Source organism: Ixodes scapularis, unplaced genomic scaffold (assembly GCF_016920785.2).
Source record: "Ixodes scapularis isolate PalLabHiFi unplaced genomic scaffold, ASM1692078v2 PGA_scaffold1__304_contigs__length_218370807, whole genome shotgun sequence".
Taxonomy (NCBI): Eukaryota; Metazoa; Arthropoda; class Arachnida; order Ixodida; family Ixodidae; genus Ixodes; species Ixodes scapularis.
The window spans coordinates 125,567,601-125,583,456 of record NW_024609846.1 but is presented as its reverse complement, the minus strand read 5'-3'; the positions used below and the strand labels follow the sequence as shown (position 1 = coordinate 125,583,456).

The 15,856-nt window shown below is 50.3% G+C and overlaps 1 pseudogene; it reads right to left on the bottom strand.

Moving 5' to 3' along the window:
* Window positions 1–8,728: 8,728 nt before the first annotated feature.
* Window positions 8,729–9,856, bottom strand: LOC120849509 (annotated as a pseudogene).
* Window positions 9,857–15,856: the final 6,000 nt, after the last annotated feature.

Here is a 15,856-nt window from a genome sequence, read left to right as displayed (position 1 = left end):
CTCCCCGGGAAAATGGAAAGTCTACGCCGCTGGCGGGCCATTCAAATATTTTTTTTTTTGCTATGGGCTGGAATATAATTAAGGAAAAGTCATGTTTGGAAATGGTTCTGGAACGTCAAATTTAGAGGCTTTTTTTTATTTATATATTTTTTTTTATTTCGAAAAAACACAAGTTACCAGCTCCAAGTTTTGGCGAAACACGATTTTTTTTGCTCCTGAGCTGCTCCAAACCGTAACTTTTACTGCTCCAAAGCTGCTCCAAAGGGGCATCTTTGCTGCTCCCAGACCTGCTCAAAAAGGCTGAAGCTTGCTTCCACCCCTGTTATTGTATCTGGTATTGCACATGCACACATGTTGTCACTGCCACGATCATCTAACCGGAAAAGAAAAGCACTATCTCATATTTCTAATACGTTCACTCACGCAAGCTGTGGGACATACTGTGGAAATTTCGCGTGCTCCAATCCTTGTACGTACACCTTTCGCACAAAAAAAAGTTAGCCAACTTTTACAATATTGTTGCCTGTTCTAAGAAATCCTAGAACACAAAAAGGTATCTTTGGTTTCGGAAATATTAACTCTGCTGGCGACTGCATTATTAAGCTCTGCAAGGCTGACAAAGAATGTAAAATTAAGCGCACCTTTGTTCTCAACTTTGCTTGGGCAACTGGTACTGAAGTACACTTCTTGTCTCATTTTCTCCTTGAGCCCACCTGTCGGGATTCTGCGTCCGAGATTCCACAGGGTCGCTATGATTTCGTCGAAACTCGTTTCGTGGAATTACGTTTCGTGGACAACTTTTTATGGACACGCGTTTCGTCGACACTCGTTATGCAAATTGCACGCTGTATGGACATTTCGTCACGTTTATCACTGGGGTTGCGTGTTAATTCCATCCCCTCGCCTGCAGTCACGCCGCTTCGCGGCGACCGTCTGCAGCGGCTCATTACAAAAATATTAACCCACCTTACCTAAAGCTCCTATTAAGCGTACCTAACCGACCCGTACACGCTGCTTCGCAGCGACAGTCTCATACAGTTAATTAAAAAAATGAATGAAAATAATAAAAAAAATAAAAGCTTATTTGCGCTTTTGATGAAACATCGCGTGTCGATAAAACGCCGTTCGATGAACTGATTGGCACCGATTCCCCTCCCACTGCTTGCGTCGCTCCCTCTCCTGAGGCACGTTCAACAACGACGCCTTTGGCACATCTTTCACTCGGCTGTAGCCTATCCGACTCCCACTAACCCCTTATAATCATTGTAGCTTGACTATCAGACGATCTACCCAGACCAGCAGCAAGATGGTGATGACCAGAGGCGGCACTTGCAAACGCCTTATCCCGCATGCAACACCATTGACTGAGAAACCCCTTCGTTGCTGTACAATTTCAAGAATAAAATCGAGCGTTTCCTCCCCATCTCTCCTTCGTAAACCTCCATGACGTGAATTGGAGGTCGCAGTGACGAGGTATGGACCGTTTTACTGAGAGAGGGCGAGAGATAAAAGGGGAAAGGGCTACCGGCATTTTCCCTCTCGCTGGAGCGTTAGAAAGAGTGAAAGTCCCGGATGAGAGGCTTCGCCGGTATTGGGTGTATGCATTGCCCGAATTTCGTTCGCGCTTCTGTTTTAAACTCGTAAACCTAATTAGAGCCACGGGCTTGGATGGCGACAGTCCCCCGGTCATCGGGACACCATTGCTCGGTTATAGGGTGCCCGAATAGCGACAGAAAGCGTCGAATACTGTCTGAAAACCTATGTAGCTTGCACGGAATCTGGCAAGGCGAGTACCTTGCCGGACATGACCCCGATTTCTGGTGGCAGTGGCTTTTCGTCCCTAAGCCGAAAAGACTTTTCCAACGCCATCCTCTCGACTGTGCTCGGAACATTTTGGGAATGGAGCGTGCACCGCACTTAAAGGGCCCATGAAACGAATTTTGGGCTTTGATAAATGAATTTAGATTGGGATTTTACTATACTTCGTTTCAGCTTAGGTTCTAGTGCGGCCGATGTTATGAGCCGAAGGGCCAATCAAACAGCGAAAGAGGCACAACGTCCATGGCGTGCTCTCTGCAGTTGATAGGACGAGCCGGTATTCGCCTTCTGTCTGTACGTTTTCCTCCTCCGGCTTGTCCTGTCAAGTGTATAGAGTACGCCATGCTCTATACCAGTGTTGCGGAGTTGCCACTCCGGAGTTGGAGTGATTCCGGAATCATTCCGCATTTTCACGACCCCGGAATGGAATGGGAATGGAATGGCGGCAACGTTGAAGGAAATGGAATGGGAATGGAATTGGGTGCCTTTTGCCCGGAATGGAATGAGAATGGAATGGGCACGGTTCTTCTTCTTTTTTTTTAGTGTTTACGGTCAGCTAAACCGAGCCAGTCAGTGAGTCAGTTGCTTAGAAATAAAATGAGCGGGAAACTGCTAGCCCGCGAGGAGCCCTAACAGACTTATACGCCAACAAAATGCAGTACAAAAAAAAAAAATCGTCTAAGAAAAGAGCAAAGGGGGAAAGGGGGGTAACGTGGCGCCTTTCACGGACGCGCAGGCGTCGGGCTTCGATGGCGTTACACGAGATCGAAACAAGAAACCAAGCACCAAGCAAAAGAAAAGGGAGCGGAAAAGAAAGAAACCGCCATGCACAACTCCTCATCGTACTTCTTGTCATGCTTTTTTTGTTGTTGTTGCGACGGTTTGTAGAATGCACGCGCGCGCACAGACTGAGATCTGGGAGCGGAAGCGACTCATAACTCGCAGAGCTCTGATAACTCGTTGACTCGGGCGCCGCTGAAAGATGATCAGGTATTGTTTTCTTATAGTTCGAGGAGCGTTGTTTAGCAGGCAGCCAACCCTGCTGCCTTCCACGTTCATTAGTGCGCACTCCTTTGAAGTGCGAAATGGGGGTTTGCTTCGGCATTAAAACAAAGCGAGATTCACTTCCCTCTTCTCCTCTTGCGCTTTGCTCCGAGCCTTGTTTTTTTATACTGCATTTGTAGTGTAAGTCCGCCTTTTACTTGGTCCTTGTCCCGACGCTTGTTTTCTGTGTGATATGTTTAGTGGGTTGGGGTTACAAGCAAGATAGCGGATTCCCGCTCATTTCCTTTGACTTTAGTCTCTGCACACTTTGTTTCACTTTGCGATGGACCGCTGCGGACGCTACGAGTCACCCTAGGCAATCCAGATACCGTGAGCGGGACTGCAGGGTGACGCAGCACTCAGAAAGCACTGGATTGGTTTCGATGGCTCTCGTGCTGTCTGTTGAGGTCCATCGTAAGGTGAAGTAGACTATCGTCGCCGCTCTTGGTGTGACCGAACTGACTAGACCTGCAGAAAGACCATCCCGCGCCAGACGAGGTGCGACCGTTGCTGTGAGGGCAACTGAGAAGGAGGGCTGGGTGTTAGCTTCCACTGAGGTTTTGGCTTCCGCGCGTCTCGGCTGTCCGGTCTGCATTCGCGCTCCTTGTCCTGGACCCTATTTGAGGCGGTGAGAGGTCAGTTGGACGATGTTAATGAGGAAACACGGGGAATGTCAATTCGAACGGTGCGGTATTACCCCGTTAATTGTATCTTGATGTGAAGAGCTTTGTCAACGCTGACTTTCCGACCCGTCGCCACTACGCGAACAACCGACACCGAGGTAGAAGAATGAATCGGTTGGTACCGTCTGCTGCCTGAACTCGCCACTCGATCAGCGCGAAAGGGAACAGCACAATTCGGACGAGAAGACAAGTTAAATACAGATTGAGTCATGGCATCGTAGAAGACATTTTTCTACATTAGTCGCGAAGAAAATAAACAAGCTGCACGCTGAAAGTTGTGCAACGAAACTATACACGGTGCAGTCGGCGTATATCATCGAACTTTATTCGCCGTCTGAAGAGGAAACACGAGAATGAGTATGCGAAAGGTGGAAAAGGGCAGGCGAACCAGCCAAAAATTGAATTGAATATAAGAAATATCGAGATTCGTAAAGCAAGCGTGAACTTATGCGTTTTAAAACAGGTTTCGGTGACATGGTCTATTGAGGAGTTTCAGCGAATATAGGGGGCGCTCCGATCGATCCAACATGGCGGACAAGAGGGGGATAGAATTGCGACGCCCGTAGACCGGTAGCGTATAAATAAAACAAAGCGTGTCGTTCTCTGTTTGTTGCCGTGTGCGAGACGATCATCGTTTCAACCAAGACCTACCGTGATGCTACAGATGAAGTGTTCAAGCCATTCGAAGGCAAGAAATCTTGCCATAGTCAAGATATGTGTGCAAGTGTTCGACGTGAGCTCTCACGCTGGTGCAGCTGTCATCAAGTTGAACCGAATGTACGCGGGTCCAAAGAAAGGTACATATCAACGATGTTCCCGCGTTGAAACTATGACGCGTACTTTATCTAAAACTAAACTTATCGGTCTGCGGCTACAAACTTTTTCGTTGACGTTGCTTAGGTGATATAACCATTCAGGCCTCGCATTAAAAGGTGTTGCGAACTCTTCGGTTGTTCTAGTTAATTGTGCTAAAAAGCGGTTGAATGGAAAGTATGACAACTACAGCATACAAGAGACGATTGAGGTCTTTATCCTGCGTTCTATGTATCGAAACATCGGTATCCTTGGTGTTATATTGCGATCAGCTGGTCGCCGATCGTCCTATTTTTACGCATAATGCAAACAAGCCCCGGAAGCGCCAATCTCATTTCGATGTGCTTTTGCACCCCTACAAGCCTCGTTTTGGCTCTTGTGGAAAACTTTATTGTAATAACAATAGTCTCATCCGTCATTCGAGTTGTATGTGCCACGGTGATATCTGCTGTGTGTGATCTGCTAACAAACAAGTCTGTATTAAATGCCAGAAGGAGAACAGAGGTAGAGCTTTTTTAATTGTTTTCTTTTTACAAAACAGGGCAAAGCTTCTAAAACAAGAGCAACCTAAGCTTCAAGAATGAATGGCAAAAGGTGCTTATACTAAGTGGTAGATGTATGCATTTGATTTTCTGTTTGCCTCTGCATTGTAAATTGGAAGATATGTATCAGCAGAAGACACGTGTCCTTTTCAAAATGTCTTTTATTAGGGCAAAAATAGGTTTTCATACACAACCGAAGAGTTCGCAACACCATTTAATGCGAGGCCTGAATGGTTACATCAACGAAAATGTTTGTAGCTGCAGACCGATAAATTTAGGTTTAGATAAGTATGCGTCATAGTTTCAGCCTCAAACACGCAACATTGTTGATATGTACCTTTCTTGATGACAACTGCACCAACGTGAGAGAGCCTACGTCGTCGAACACTTGCACACATATCATGACTATGGTATGGCAAGATTTCTTGCTTGAAGTGAAGATCATCTCGCTACGACTAGCTACGACCACCCACCGCAGCGATGCAGGCGTCGAAGGGGCGCAACGCAGTCAGTCGCTGTCACCCGACGCTGCTCGTTTGGAATTCACGGCTTTCCGCCCAGGCGCTTCGTTTGTACTTGGCACCGAGTGTTATTTTCTGTGCTTGTGTGTGCTCAGTGGCTGGATATGGGCCTCAAGAGCAGTTCTTCAGGCTCAATAGCGTTCGCCGAAGAACTTCTGAAGAAAATGCCACCCAGGAAAAAAAGCACGAAGACGCAACGCATCAGCTTGGCGGACTATGCACTGGGCGCGGAAATTGGGCCCTGCGAATTATACACCAAATGCAAACTATCTAAACAATACAAAAACATTTTTAGGCTCAAATTGGCTTCTGCGGACTATGCGTCTGGACACTGGTGCCCGTTATTATGCATTGTATATTCACTGCTGTTCGTTGTGGCTTGAGAGTGCCTTCGTGTAATGATGCAGAGGAGTCCACTGAATCTTGAAATAAAGATATTTAAGCTCACCTAGATGCAATGACCCTTGAAGCCAGATGGTCAGGGAAAAAGTGTGCCATTACCTAATTTGCCAACAGCACACCAATGGTCATGATCAAAACTCACCGAGTCAATGGGCAGTTTTCCACCACAATATTTATTGCCGTGTAATCACCAATTTGGTCCATTAAAAGTCTTGATGCTGTAGCCTGTAGCACATCCATTCTGGATCTGCAAAGCTAATGCTGTAGACATGCATCATCACATGAGCATGTTTCTTATCAATCTTAAACGTAAAACGCTAGTTATGCAACGACATTCCCATATCACATTTTTAGCAAATTGAATGGTCCCACCTGTCATACTGTTAGCTTTGGAAGTAAACCAATTCACAATACCACCAGTGGCATACATCGTGCCAAGCATTAGTGCCGCATGTGGCACAAAAATGTCCTAACTAGGGAAGCAAACTTAATCGATCGCGTTGATTAAAGCACTCAAGTACGGGCGAAATTATCAATCAAAGAAGGTCCCTCGAAAGGGAAGTTTTCTCGCTGAACGAATATGACTTGTTATTGGGCGTTCCGCAATGTAAGGCCGAAGACATTCACTCCGTGATCGGTACAGAAGCATTTTCAATCGGTCGTGCGTGCTAAAAACAACAAAAACAAAGGTGGATTAGAAGCGCGATAGATTCGCCTTTGCACGGAGTACTTACACTCAAAATCGTGTAAACATAAAGCGACTATGGCCCACCTTGCTGGCAGCAATCTTAAAATTTATCCATGTAGTCGTCGCACCCGTGCACCAACCGAAAGCGTTGCTGCAAGCCCCTCCGCCGTCAACTTTGAGTCGCTGTTGAGTCTGAAGAACTCTGCTCTATGAGGTCCATATCCAGCCACTGAGAACATACACAGGCACAGTGAATAATACTCGGTTCCACGTACAAGCGAAGAACCCGGGGCGGAAAGCCCTAAATGCCAAACGACCTGCGTCGGGCGACGGCGACTGACTGCGTAGTACACAGGTTGCGCTCTTTCGACGCCTGCATCGCTGCGGCGGGTGGTCGTAGCTAGTCGTAGCAGATCGTGTCACCTCTGTTGCTCGTACCGGAACACTAGAGTCGCGTAATATTCTTGCTGCCGAAGTTTAGAAGCATACGTTCGCGGCCACCACATTTACACAGAGCCAACGCCCAGCGAACCTATCACCCTCGTTCTCTTTCGGCGACCGGCCGCCAGGGCGGTGACACCGTCGCTGAAACTCCTCAATACGGTCCATCGTGCTGCGCCGCAGAGGTTGCATTTTGCAGTGTTGGACAAAATACTCGATAAAAGTATTTAAGTTAAGTTACTAAATACCTGCGTCATAAAGTATTTAAAATACTAGTCAAGTTACTTTCACTGTAAAGTATCTTGAGTAGAGTACAGATACTTAGAAATGTAGATTCAGTTACTTTTGAAGGTACTTAATACTTAATTTGTATTGACGTCATTGGCAACGACTGTTATTTAGCTACACAAATCTGGGTTACCAAAATGGTTTATTAGCACGCAACAACAGAAAACGAAAAAAAACAAACGTATCGTAGTGCTATTTTATGCAGTCCGACTATAAAGAGCAAAATATTGTCACGAATGATAAATGATGACGCGGCGAATAACTGAAGAAACTAAACGTTTAATGGGGCGAACTTGTTCCCAAAGCAAAAGGGAGAAAGGCTAGCGTCGCAGGCGTCGATGTCAGCGAAACAGCAGGATCGACCGCTGGAGCGAGACTGACTCCGGACCGCCACTCGGAGCACCTTTTGTACCCGCGTAGGTTTCTGGAACATTCGGCGTAGAAAGTTCGGCGCGAAGAACTTTCGTAACTCAATCAGACGACAAAATTATCGAACTTACCAGAATGTCAAGTTGAAGGAATAAATAAAAGAGAAGTCCGCTTTCTGGTATCGAACCCGGAGCCTCCGCGCAAGTGCCTCCGCGCGAGAGCCAAGCGCGGTAACCATCCGGCCACGCGCTCGCTGGGCGACGCGCGTGACAGTATCACTGATAGATGTTACAAAACAGTTCTGGGACAACAAGAAAGAGGTCGCTTTAGCTGTTGGGGGGGGGGGGGGGGAGATGAGACTGTGGCGCCCCAAGCGGTAAACTTTAGAACTAGACGGATGGGGACAACAAATGCAATTACCAGTTCTGACGAATGGTACTTACCTGAAGTTAGAGCGGGAATTATACGAAGCCTATGGAAGCACTTACTATCAAGTTCACAACTGCTTTCCCTTCTATACCGGAACTGACGTCAACGTTTCAAAGCTATTTTGAAAATAAAAAATAGGTGGCGCCCTAGGCGCTCCCCCTTAGGGACTTAGGGAAGTATTCTCCCCTTCCGTCTTCATCTTTCCGAGTAAATGGTTACAGCACAGCTTGCGGCTGCATTGAGATGGTGGGGCCCAAACAAGAAAGATAGAGTATAGGCACTTGTGCACTCAGAACACTTTTATTTCCTGTTCTAGTGATGGCACCTGGTTGGAGCTCTCACGCTATGCGTTACCTCTGGTGCCATGTTGAACCACCTCGACCTGCGACAGGGAAGAGAATGTGATAATTTACCCCGAAAATGGGCAGGGATGTGGTGGGAGTGTGAACTTGATTGAATTGAATTGAATTGAAGTTTATTTGACATATGAAATGCCGGGGAGGGAGGAGCAAAAGGTTGCCGAAGCTACCTGACGAGGCTCCATTCCCCTTTTTGGCGCTACAGCAGTCGCAGCAGCAGTGTGGAAGTGCTTCCATAGTGCTTCGTATAATTCCCGCTCTAACTTCAGGTAAGTACCATTCGTCAGAACTGGTAATTATACTTCAGCCTCTGTCGCACTTACTATCAAGTTCACAACTGCTTGTTCAAAGCTTTCGCATGTGTTCTCAGCACCTGGGTTCCAAAGTGAGCCCGGGTATCTGATTGCCGTCCGTAAAAGCGGTTAAATGTCGCCTCGGAGGACCAGTCAGCTGCTGCTAAGATGTCGGCAAGTGGTACTCCGACCTCCACAGCTTTGGAGGTGGCTGCTCCTCGCGTTGAGTGCGCTTTGAAAACCGACATGTCTATGCCCGCAAGCGTTAGTGTGTGTTTTATCCAGTGAGCTACTGTGTCCCGTGCTGCTGGGCGGAAAGGCTTCTGCGTAGTGAGCAGAAGCTGCATGTGGGCGCCTCGGAGTCCTGCAGTTCGTTCGAGGTACACCTGCAAGCATTCCGCTGGACACAATTCCCGAACCTCTTCGAATGCTGGGAAGAAGAGGATGGGAAGGGGTTTAGATGCCCCAGAAGTCTTTCTGAGGCCACTGAGCCCAAGCTCCCAACCCGCGGATTGTTTACGGATGTGGCATGTTGAAAGCAGGCACAAGTCTGACGTCCTGCCTGCTGAGGCAAGGGCTAATAGCATAGCTAGCTTGCTAGTGAGCATTTTGAGGCTAAGATCCTTGTTAGGACCCCACGACTGCAGGAGGGTTGTCACCGTTTCAACCCTCCAAGTTGTGGGGTATCGGGGTTTGGGGGGGTTAGAATTAAACACTCCCTTCATAAGGCGCACAACTGATGGGTGTTCCCCTAGAGGGCAACCGTCAAAGTTATGTAAGATTTGAGACAAGGCAGAACGGTAACACCCTATAGTGCGATACGCCAGGCCCTCCTTAAAGAGGCTAGCGAGGAAGTTGAGCACCTGTGTTAGAGTGGGAGAAAAGGGATCAACAGTCCTTGAATGGCACCATCGTTCCCACCTACGCCAGCAAGAGGTGTAGGTGAGCTGTGTTCCCCGCCTTCATGATGCCTCAATGAGGTGTGCAGCCTGCTCCGAAAGTTGGCTATGTGTTTGCTGGAGTTGGTCAGTCTCCATGCTGCTAGTGTCAGGCTCCCCGTACTGAGCATTGGGTGTACCTGCCCGTCGTGGCTGCGCAGTAGGTCGTGTGATTGTGGAAGAAGGCGCGGTTCCTCGTATGGGTGGTGCAGCAGCGAGGCATACCATGGCTGAGATGGCCAGACTGGAGCTACTAGAATGAGCGGACTGTTGGAGCTCTGCAACTTGGCAATGCATCTGCTCACAAGGCTGAACGGTGGGAAGGCATAGAGGCCCTGACCCGTCCAGTCCTGGCTGAGAGCATCCACTGCTGCCGCCTGAGGATCCGGCTTCCAGCTGTAGTAGTGCCTCACCTGGTGGTTGGAGAAGTCTGCAAAAAGGTCCGTGTGCACGGGGCCCCACAGACAGTTGATCCTGCTGAATGTGAACGGGCACAGCTTCCAACTGCTGGCATCCATCACTCTCCTGGATGCTTGGTCTGCATCCGTGTTCATGTGCCCCGGAATATGTTGCGCCCTGACTGATATTCCCCTCGCCCAACACCACGACCGTAGCTCGTGGGCTATCCTGGTGAGTTGTGGAGAGCAGGGGCTGCCCCTCCTGTTGATGGCCGGTACTGCTGCTGTGTTGTCTAGCTCGAGGAGGATGGAGCCCCGAGACACATTCTTTGCCAGCGCCTGAAGGGCCAGGAAGGCTGCCATCAGCTCCAGGGCATTGATGTGCCAAGTGGATTGGAGTGGTGTCCAGTGATGCCCAATCGTCCACCCCTCCGAGCATGCTCCCCACCCCTTCAACGAGCTGTCCGACTGTATCGTCTGTACTATTGGGGGTGTCTTGATCTGGCCCCTTGGGGTCTTCCTCAGTGCTCGGATCCACCACGCTAAGTCCTGCCGCGTGTCCCTGGATAGTGTAAGAGTGGTCGTGTATGTACCTCTCTGTAGGGCCCGTCTCAAATCTGTTTGAAGGTTCCTGATATAAAAGGAACCCTGCGGCAGTACCATTAGGCATGCATTCAGTTGTCCCGCCACGCTTGCGACCTGGCGGGCCGAGATCACCGATTGCTCTAGCCTCTGCTGTAGGTGGTCTAACAGGTTGGCGAGTTTCTCTCCGGGGAGCTCGAGCGTCAATCGTCTCGAGTCTATCGATAGTCCCAGAAACAACAAGTCCTGGGCTGGTGTCACTACTGACTTCTCCATGTTTACGGCAAAACCCAGGTTTTGTAGGAGGTTCACGATTAGATGTCCCTGGTTTGCGAGTAGGGAGGGGGATTGGTCCATGACAAGGATATCGTCCAAGAACATGACAGTGCGAAGTCCCTTGGGCCGGAGATAGGCCGCGACTGGTTTCAGTAGTTTTGTGAAAACTCTCGGTGCCGATCTGAGGCCAAATGGCAGCACGTTCCAACGGTAGACCCTGTCCCCCTCTCGAAAGCCGAGCCAGGGGCGGTCCTGGTGGCAGATTGGGACAGACAGGTATGCGTCCTTCAGGTCGATACGTATCATGGAGTCGCCCTGCTGGATAAGATCCCTCACAGAGTGCCACCCTCCATCTTGAAGTGGTTGTGTTGCACCGACTCGTTTAGTTGTCGGAGATCTAGAATTGGGCGCACCTTGTCGTCCTTCTTTGGTACTATGAAGAAGGGGGAGAGGAACTTCCCTTCGGAGGGTGGTACCTGAGAGACCGCTCCCTTTCTGACCAGCTCGGACACTGCCTCCCGGACCTGATTTGACTGCCCTCGGGTCGGCACGTTGTGCAACCCTTGAATCGCTGGTACCTGTGCAAACTCCAGCTTGTACCTCTGTGTTGTCTGAAGGACCCAAGCATCGTGGGTGAGTAACCTCCACGCTTCGCGGCAATATGCCAGTCGGCCCGCGGGCGGCAGTGCTAAGAGGTGCGGGCTTACCCTTGCCTCGATGTCCCTGGCCGAGGTAGGCCCCCCTCGTGTAGCCTCGGGAAGGGGGCCCCCCGTGAAAGGGCTGCTGGCCCCCACTCCGGCTCTGAGCACTGGTCCCTGGGGCAGCCGAGCTGCGGGACCTCTTGGCTGCTGGCTCCACGGCGGGAGGGGGGCGGTTGGCGGGCTTCCCGGAGGACCTTGATGGTCTCGTTCCGCGTTCGAACCTGCCCCAGGAAGCCCTCTCCGAACAGCAGTGGGGATCCCTCGTCCCCACCGTCATGGGCCACCATCTGGCGGAGGTCTGGGGCCACTCGTGCAATCACCCCCTCCCGGCACTCGCGGGAGAGCGACGCAAAGAGCCGCCCGAGATGGGCGGTAGCTGCCCCCAAGTGGTCAGCCACCGTCTTTCTGTCAATGGCCTCCTCCGTGAGGCCGATCTCTAATAGGCCAACCAGTGGCCCCATAGCAGCGGCCACTGCGTCTTGGCTTTCTCGGAGTGCCTGGTCCCGGGCAGCGACGTTGGCGGGTCCTTCCGAGCCACCCTCTGGACGGCGGCTCCTCTCCTTCGCCAGGGCCTTCATTTCCGGATTTAACTCCGGCACTGTGGCGAAGGGGAGCCGCGGTCGCGGGAAGCTCGTCAGGGCCGCCCTGCACCGCTCCGCGCGCCCTTCGGGGCCCCAGTGCTCCTTGAGGAAGTCCAGGAGGGCAGGGTCCACCTCCCGGGGTCGGCCCTCCGTCGGTCTCCCCAACCAGGCATGGGGCTCGTCAGCGGGACCCAAAGGGTCCAGGTCTGGCGAGTTGCTCCGCTCACTATGTCGGAGTTCGACATCCTCCGTGGCTAACGGAAGGAGGCGGTTGGTGAGCACCGCTACCGAAGTAGCGATGTTCGCCACGGTTCGCTGGAGCTCCGCCATCTCGGCGGTTGACATCTGAGAAGCCCGAGAAAGTCACATATCGGTTAGAAACGATTACCGCCGCACTGATCTCCGTTGTCGAACGGAAGGGATAAAGGTGCTAAGTGTGGCCCTTGAGGCTGTTCAAGAACGCGCCACGTCGTCCGGAGCCGCGGCTCCCAAGACGCGAGTGGGGGCACCGGGTGTAGCTTGAGATCGCCGCCTCTGCTCGGGGCCGGGGCCCATAGAACAACAAGGGAGATCGGACAGCTTGGCTTATTGAATGGCCCTTGTGGCTGTCTAAGAACGCGCCGCGTCGTTTCGGAGGCGCAGCTCCCAAGACGCGAGCGGGGACGCCGGAAGTAGCTCAAGATCGCCGCCTCTGGTCGGGGCCGGGGCCCATAGAACAACAAGGGGGATCGGACCCTATTGTAAACCGAAAATAGTCCTGCTCTGTCCGGAGCCGGAGCCCATAGGATGCGAGCGAGGACGCCGGAAGTAGTTTAAGATCGCCGCCTCTGTTCGGGGCCGGGGCCCATAGAACAACAAGGGGGATCGGACCCTATTGTAAACCGAAAATAGTCCTGCTTTGTCCGGAGCCGGAGCCCATAGGACGTGAGCGGGAACGGGTCCTTCAAGCTACTTAAACTCCGCTGCTTGAAACTCCACTGCCTTTGTTCGAGGCCGGGGCCCGAGAACTAAGGCCTAGCACCGATAGCGGACGTGCGACAAATAGGTTCAAAATTGTTTACTCAGCGGTCGGATAAAGTTTCCTTTAAAACCTCGTGGAAGGCGAAGTCAATCTCTTGACGAGAGTGAGCCTCTCCGAGTTCTATCGGTTGAAATCTCCGGAGAACAAAGAAAAGGCTCGAAGAGCGGTGAAACTTACGACTCGTCGCTCCGATCAACGAACGAAAGATGAAGACGGAAGGCGAGAATACTTCCCTAAGTTCCTAAGGGGGAGCGCCTAGGGCGCCACCTATTTTTCATTTTCAAAATAGCTTTGAAACGTTGACGTCAGTTCCGGTATAGAAGGGAAAGCAGTTGTCAACTTGATAGTAAGTGCGACAGAGGCTGAAGTATAATGGCCCAGCGCTCGGCTGACTTAAAGGGAGTGTCCGGTGAAATCCGGAAGTTCGGAAGTTTTCGCGCTAGTCACGTTGAGGGAGCCTATATATAAACATATGCAATTTTTATTTTACAAAAGGAGCCCCAATATTAGTTTTAAATCAGTTATCAGGGTGCATACGAAACTGTACAATAATTTTCGCAAATAACAATGGCCGACGTTTCAGCGGAGTCGTGACGTCAGATGAGTGATAGAAACATCGGGCTTGCGGTTACTATAGCAGTTTGAGCGCAATCTACAATTAAGAGGGCGCGGTACCTCTATTTATTCGTCCGTTTTAGCCACCAGATGGCGCGCGGCTCGTAACGTGGTTGAACGTGCATGCTTTCGCATTCACAACTCATAAGAAATGCTTAGGTGTACAGGTCCCCCCAAAGTAAAACGGAGCGCCGGAGCGGCGACCGAACTGCATCGCCGCGCTATCTGGCAGCGCCGGCTGCAACTAATACGTGCCGCCTGCGCATGCTCGCGTGCCGTTCGCGGTGCCCTTCGTCTTTCTTGTTTGATCTTCGCATTATCGGCGTCTCGAGCTGCCAAACGCTGTTCCGATAAACACCGCTAGGTGTTCGGCTCACACGCGGAGATAACGTTGAGGGCAAGTGGGAAAGGGCCAGTGTTGTCGATGAGCACCGCCCCTTGTGCTATCAGGCGTCGATCTTAGGAAGATCGTTGCGCCGCTCAAACCACCGATAACGTGCGGGTTGGAAAAAGAAAATGGAGGTCCCAGCGGAAGGCACGTTCGCATGCGCAGATGTAGCTTATCAGTTCCAGCCGGCGCTGCTAGATAGCGCGGCGATGCAGTTCGGTCGCCGCTCGGGCGCTCCGTTTTACTTTGAGGGGACCTGTACCTCGAGCTTTTCCCTTCACCCCTAAGCTGACCGTGCGGTGGAAAGTATGCGCTTGCCGAACCAATCAGCCGCCTCCCTTTCATCACCTGACCTCATCCTCTGCGCGCACGAGGGAGCGTGATCACCTGGCAAAAGTGTGGCTGGCCCAACAAGCACGTTGCTTAAACATCACTGTCGGCCTCGAGGTGATTTGAGTTGGGAAAGCAACTTTTGTCCTAGTTTTGAGTGACGGGCTAATATTCCAGGAGGAGGTGCCCGGGTTTACAAACGAGGGTCCGAGCAAGAGTGGAGTCCCAACACCCTTTCCGTATTCTTAAACTGTTCGGTACAATGCGCGATTTGTGAGTTGAGGAGGAAAGCTAAAGCTCGATGAAGATTTCTCGTGATAATTGCTGTTTCAGCTTATAACTTTTTGTAACTGAATTTATTTTAATATTGATATTTTTAAGTGGTGACAGTGACTCAATTTTATTATCTACAACACTTAGTTAAAAGCTGATTTCCGTCGCCGGGTGTGGCTGGAAATTGTTGAAAATTAAGTTCTATCGCTTTGCCTGAATCGCGATCTCCTGCGCGATACCAGAGAGCCGTGAACCTATGTTGAACGTCACAACGCGACTGGATTATTCTTATTTTCAAAAATAGTACATAATGTAGCTGGAAAGAAACCTTCAATTTCTGTTGCTGAAAGTTGAAACATGCTCATGCATCGATTTTAAATCGTTGAATTTGACCTACTCGCTCTGGCAATAGGCCCATCGACTTTGCTGTTTTCAGTTCTCGACCAAAGACGCACTCGTCGGCACGGGAACCTCTAACAAAACAACAATAGGAGAGCCACACATGTTCAAAGACGGTTCCTGAAGAACACCACGTCGACGAGAAAATCTGACGCAAGCTGTTTTTTTCGGGGAAAAATTTCAAACCATTTATATAGGCCCATCTGACCAAATATTAGCCACAAGTTGGATGCGACGTTAAAAAAATTGAGGAATTACAGGATGAAAAGCAGATCATCGGCATATGAAGAATTGTGATTATAATGCAATTAAATGCAAAGATGCAAGCGAACTGGACAAGAATGACGAAAATAATCCCTGGAGAAGGGGAACAAGAGGGACAAAGGACAAACACAAATCTCCAAACACAGCTAGGTGACTGGTGCGCGACCGAAAAAATCCGCCGGGTCCGGGTATAGAACCCGGGACCTCCCCATTTCCAGTGGCGCGCTCTACCAACTGAGCTAACCAGGGATTAGACGTCAGTAGAGCAAACATGTTTTATCAGCCGCCGCCAGTCTAACACCAACAAGAGTGAAGCTTGCAATTTAAGGTTATGATTATAATGCAATTAAATGCAAAGGTGCAAGCGAGCTGGAGAAGAATGTCGAAAATAATCCCTGGA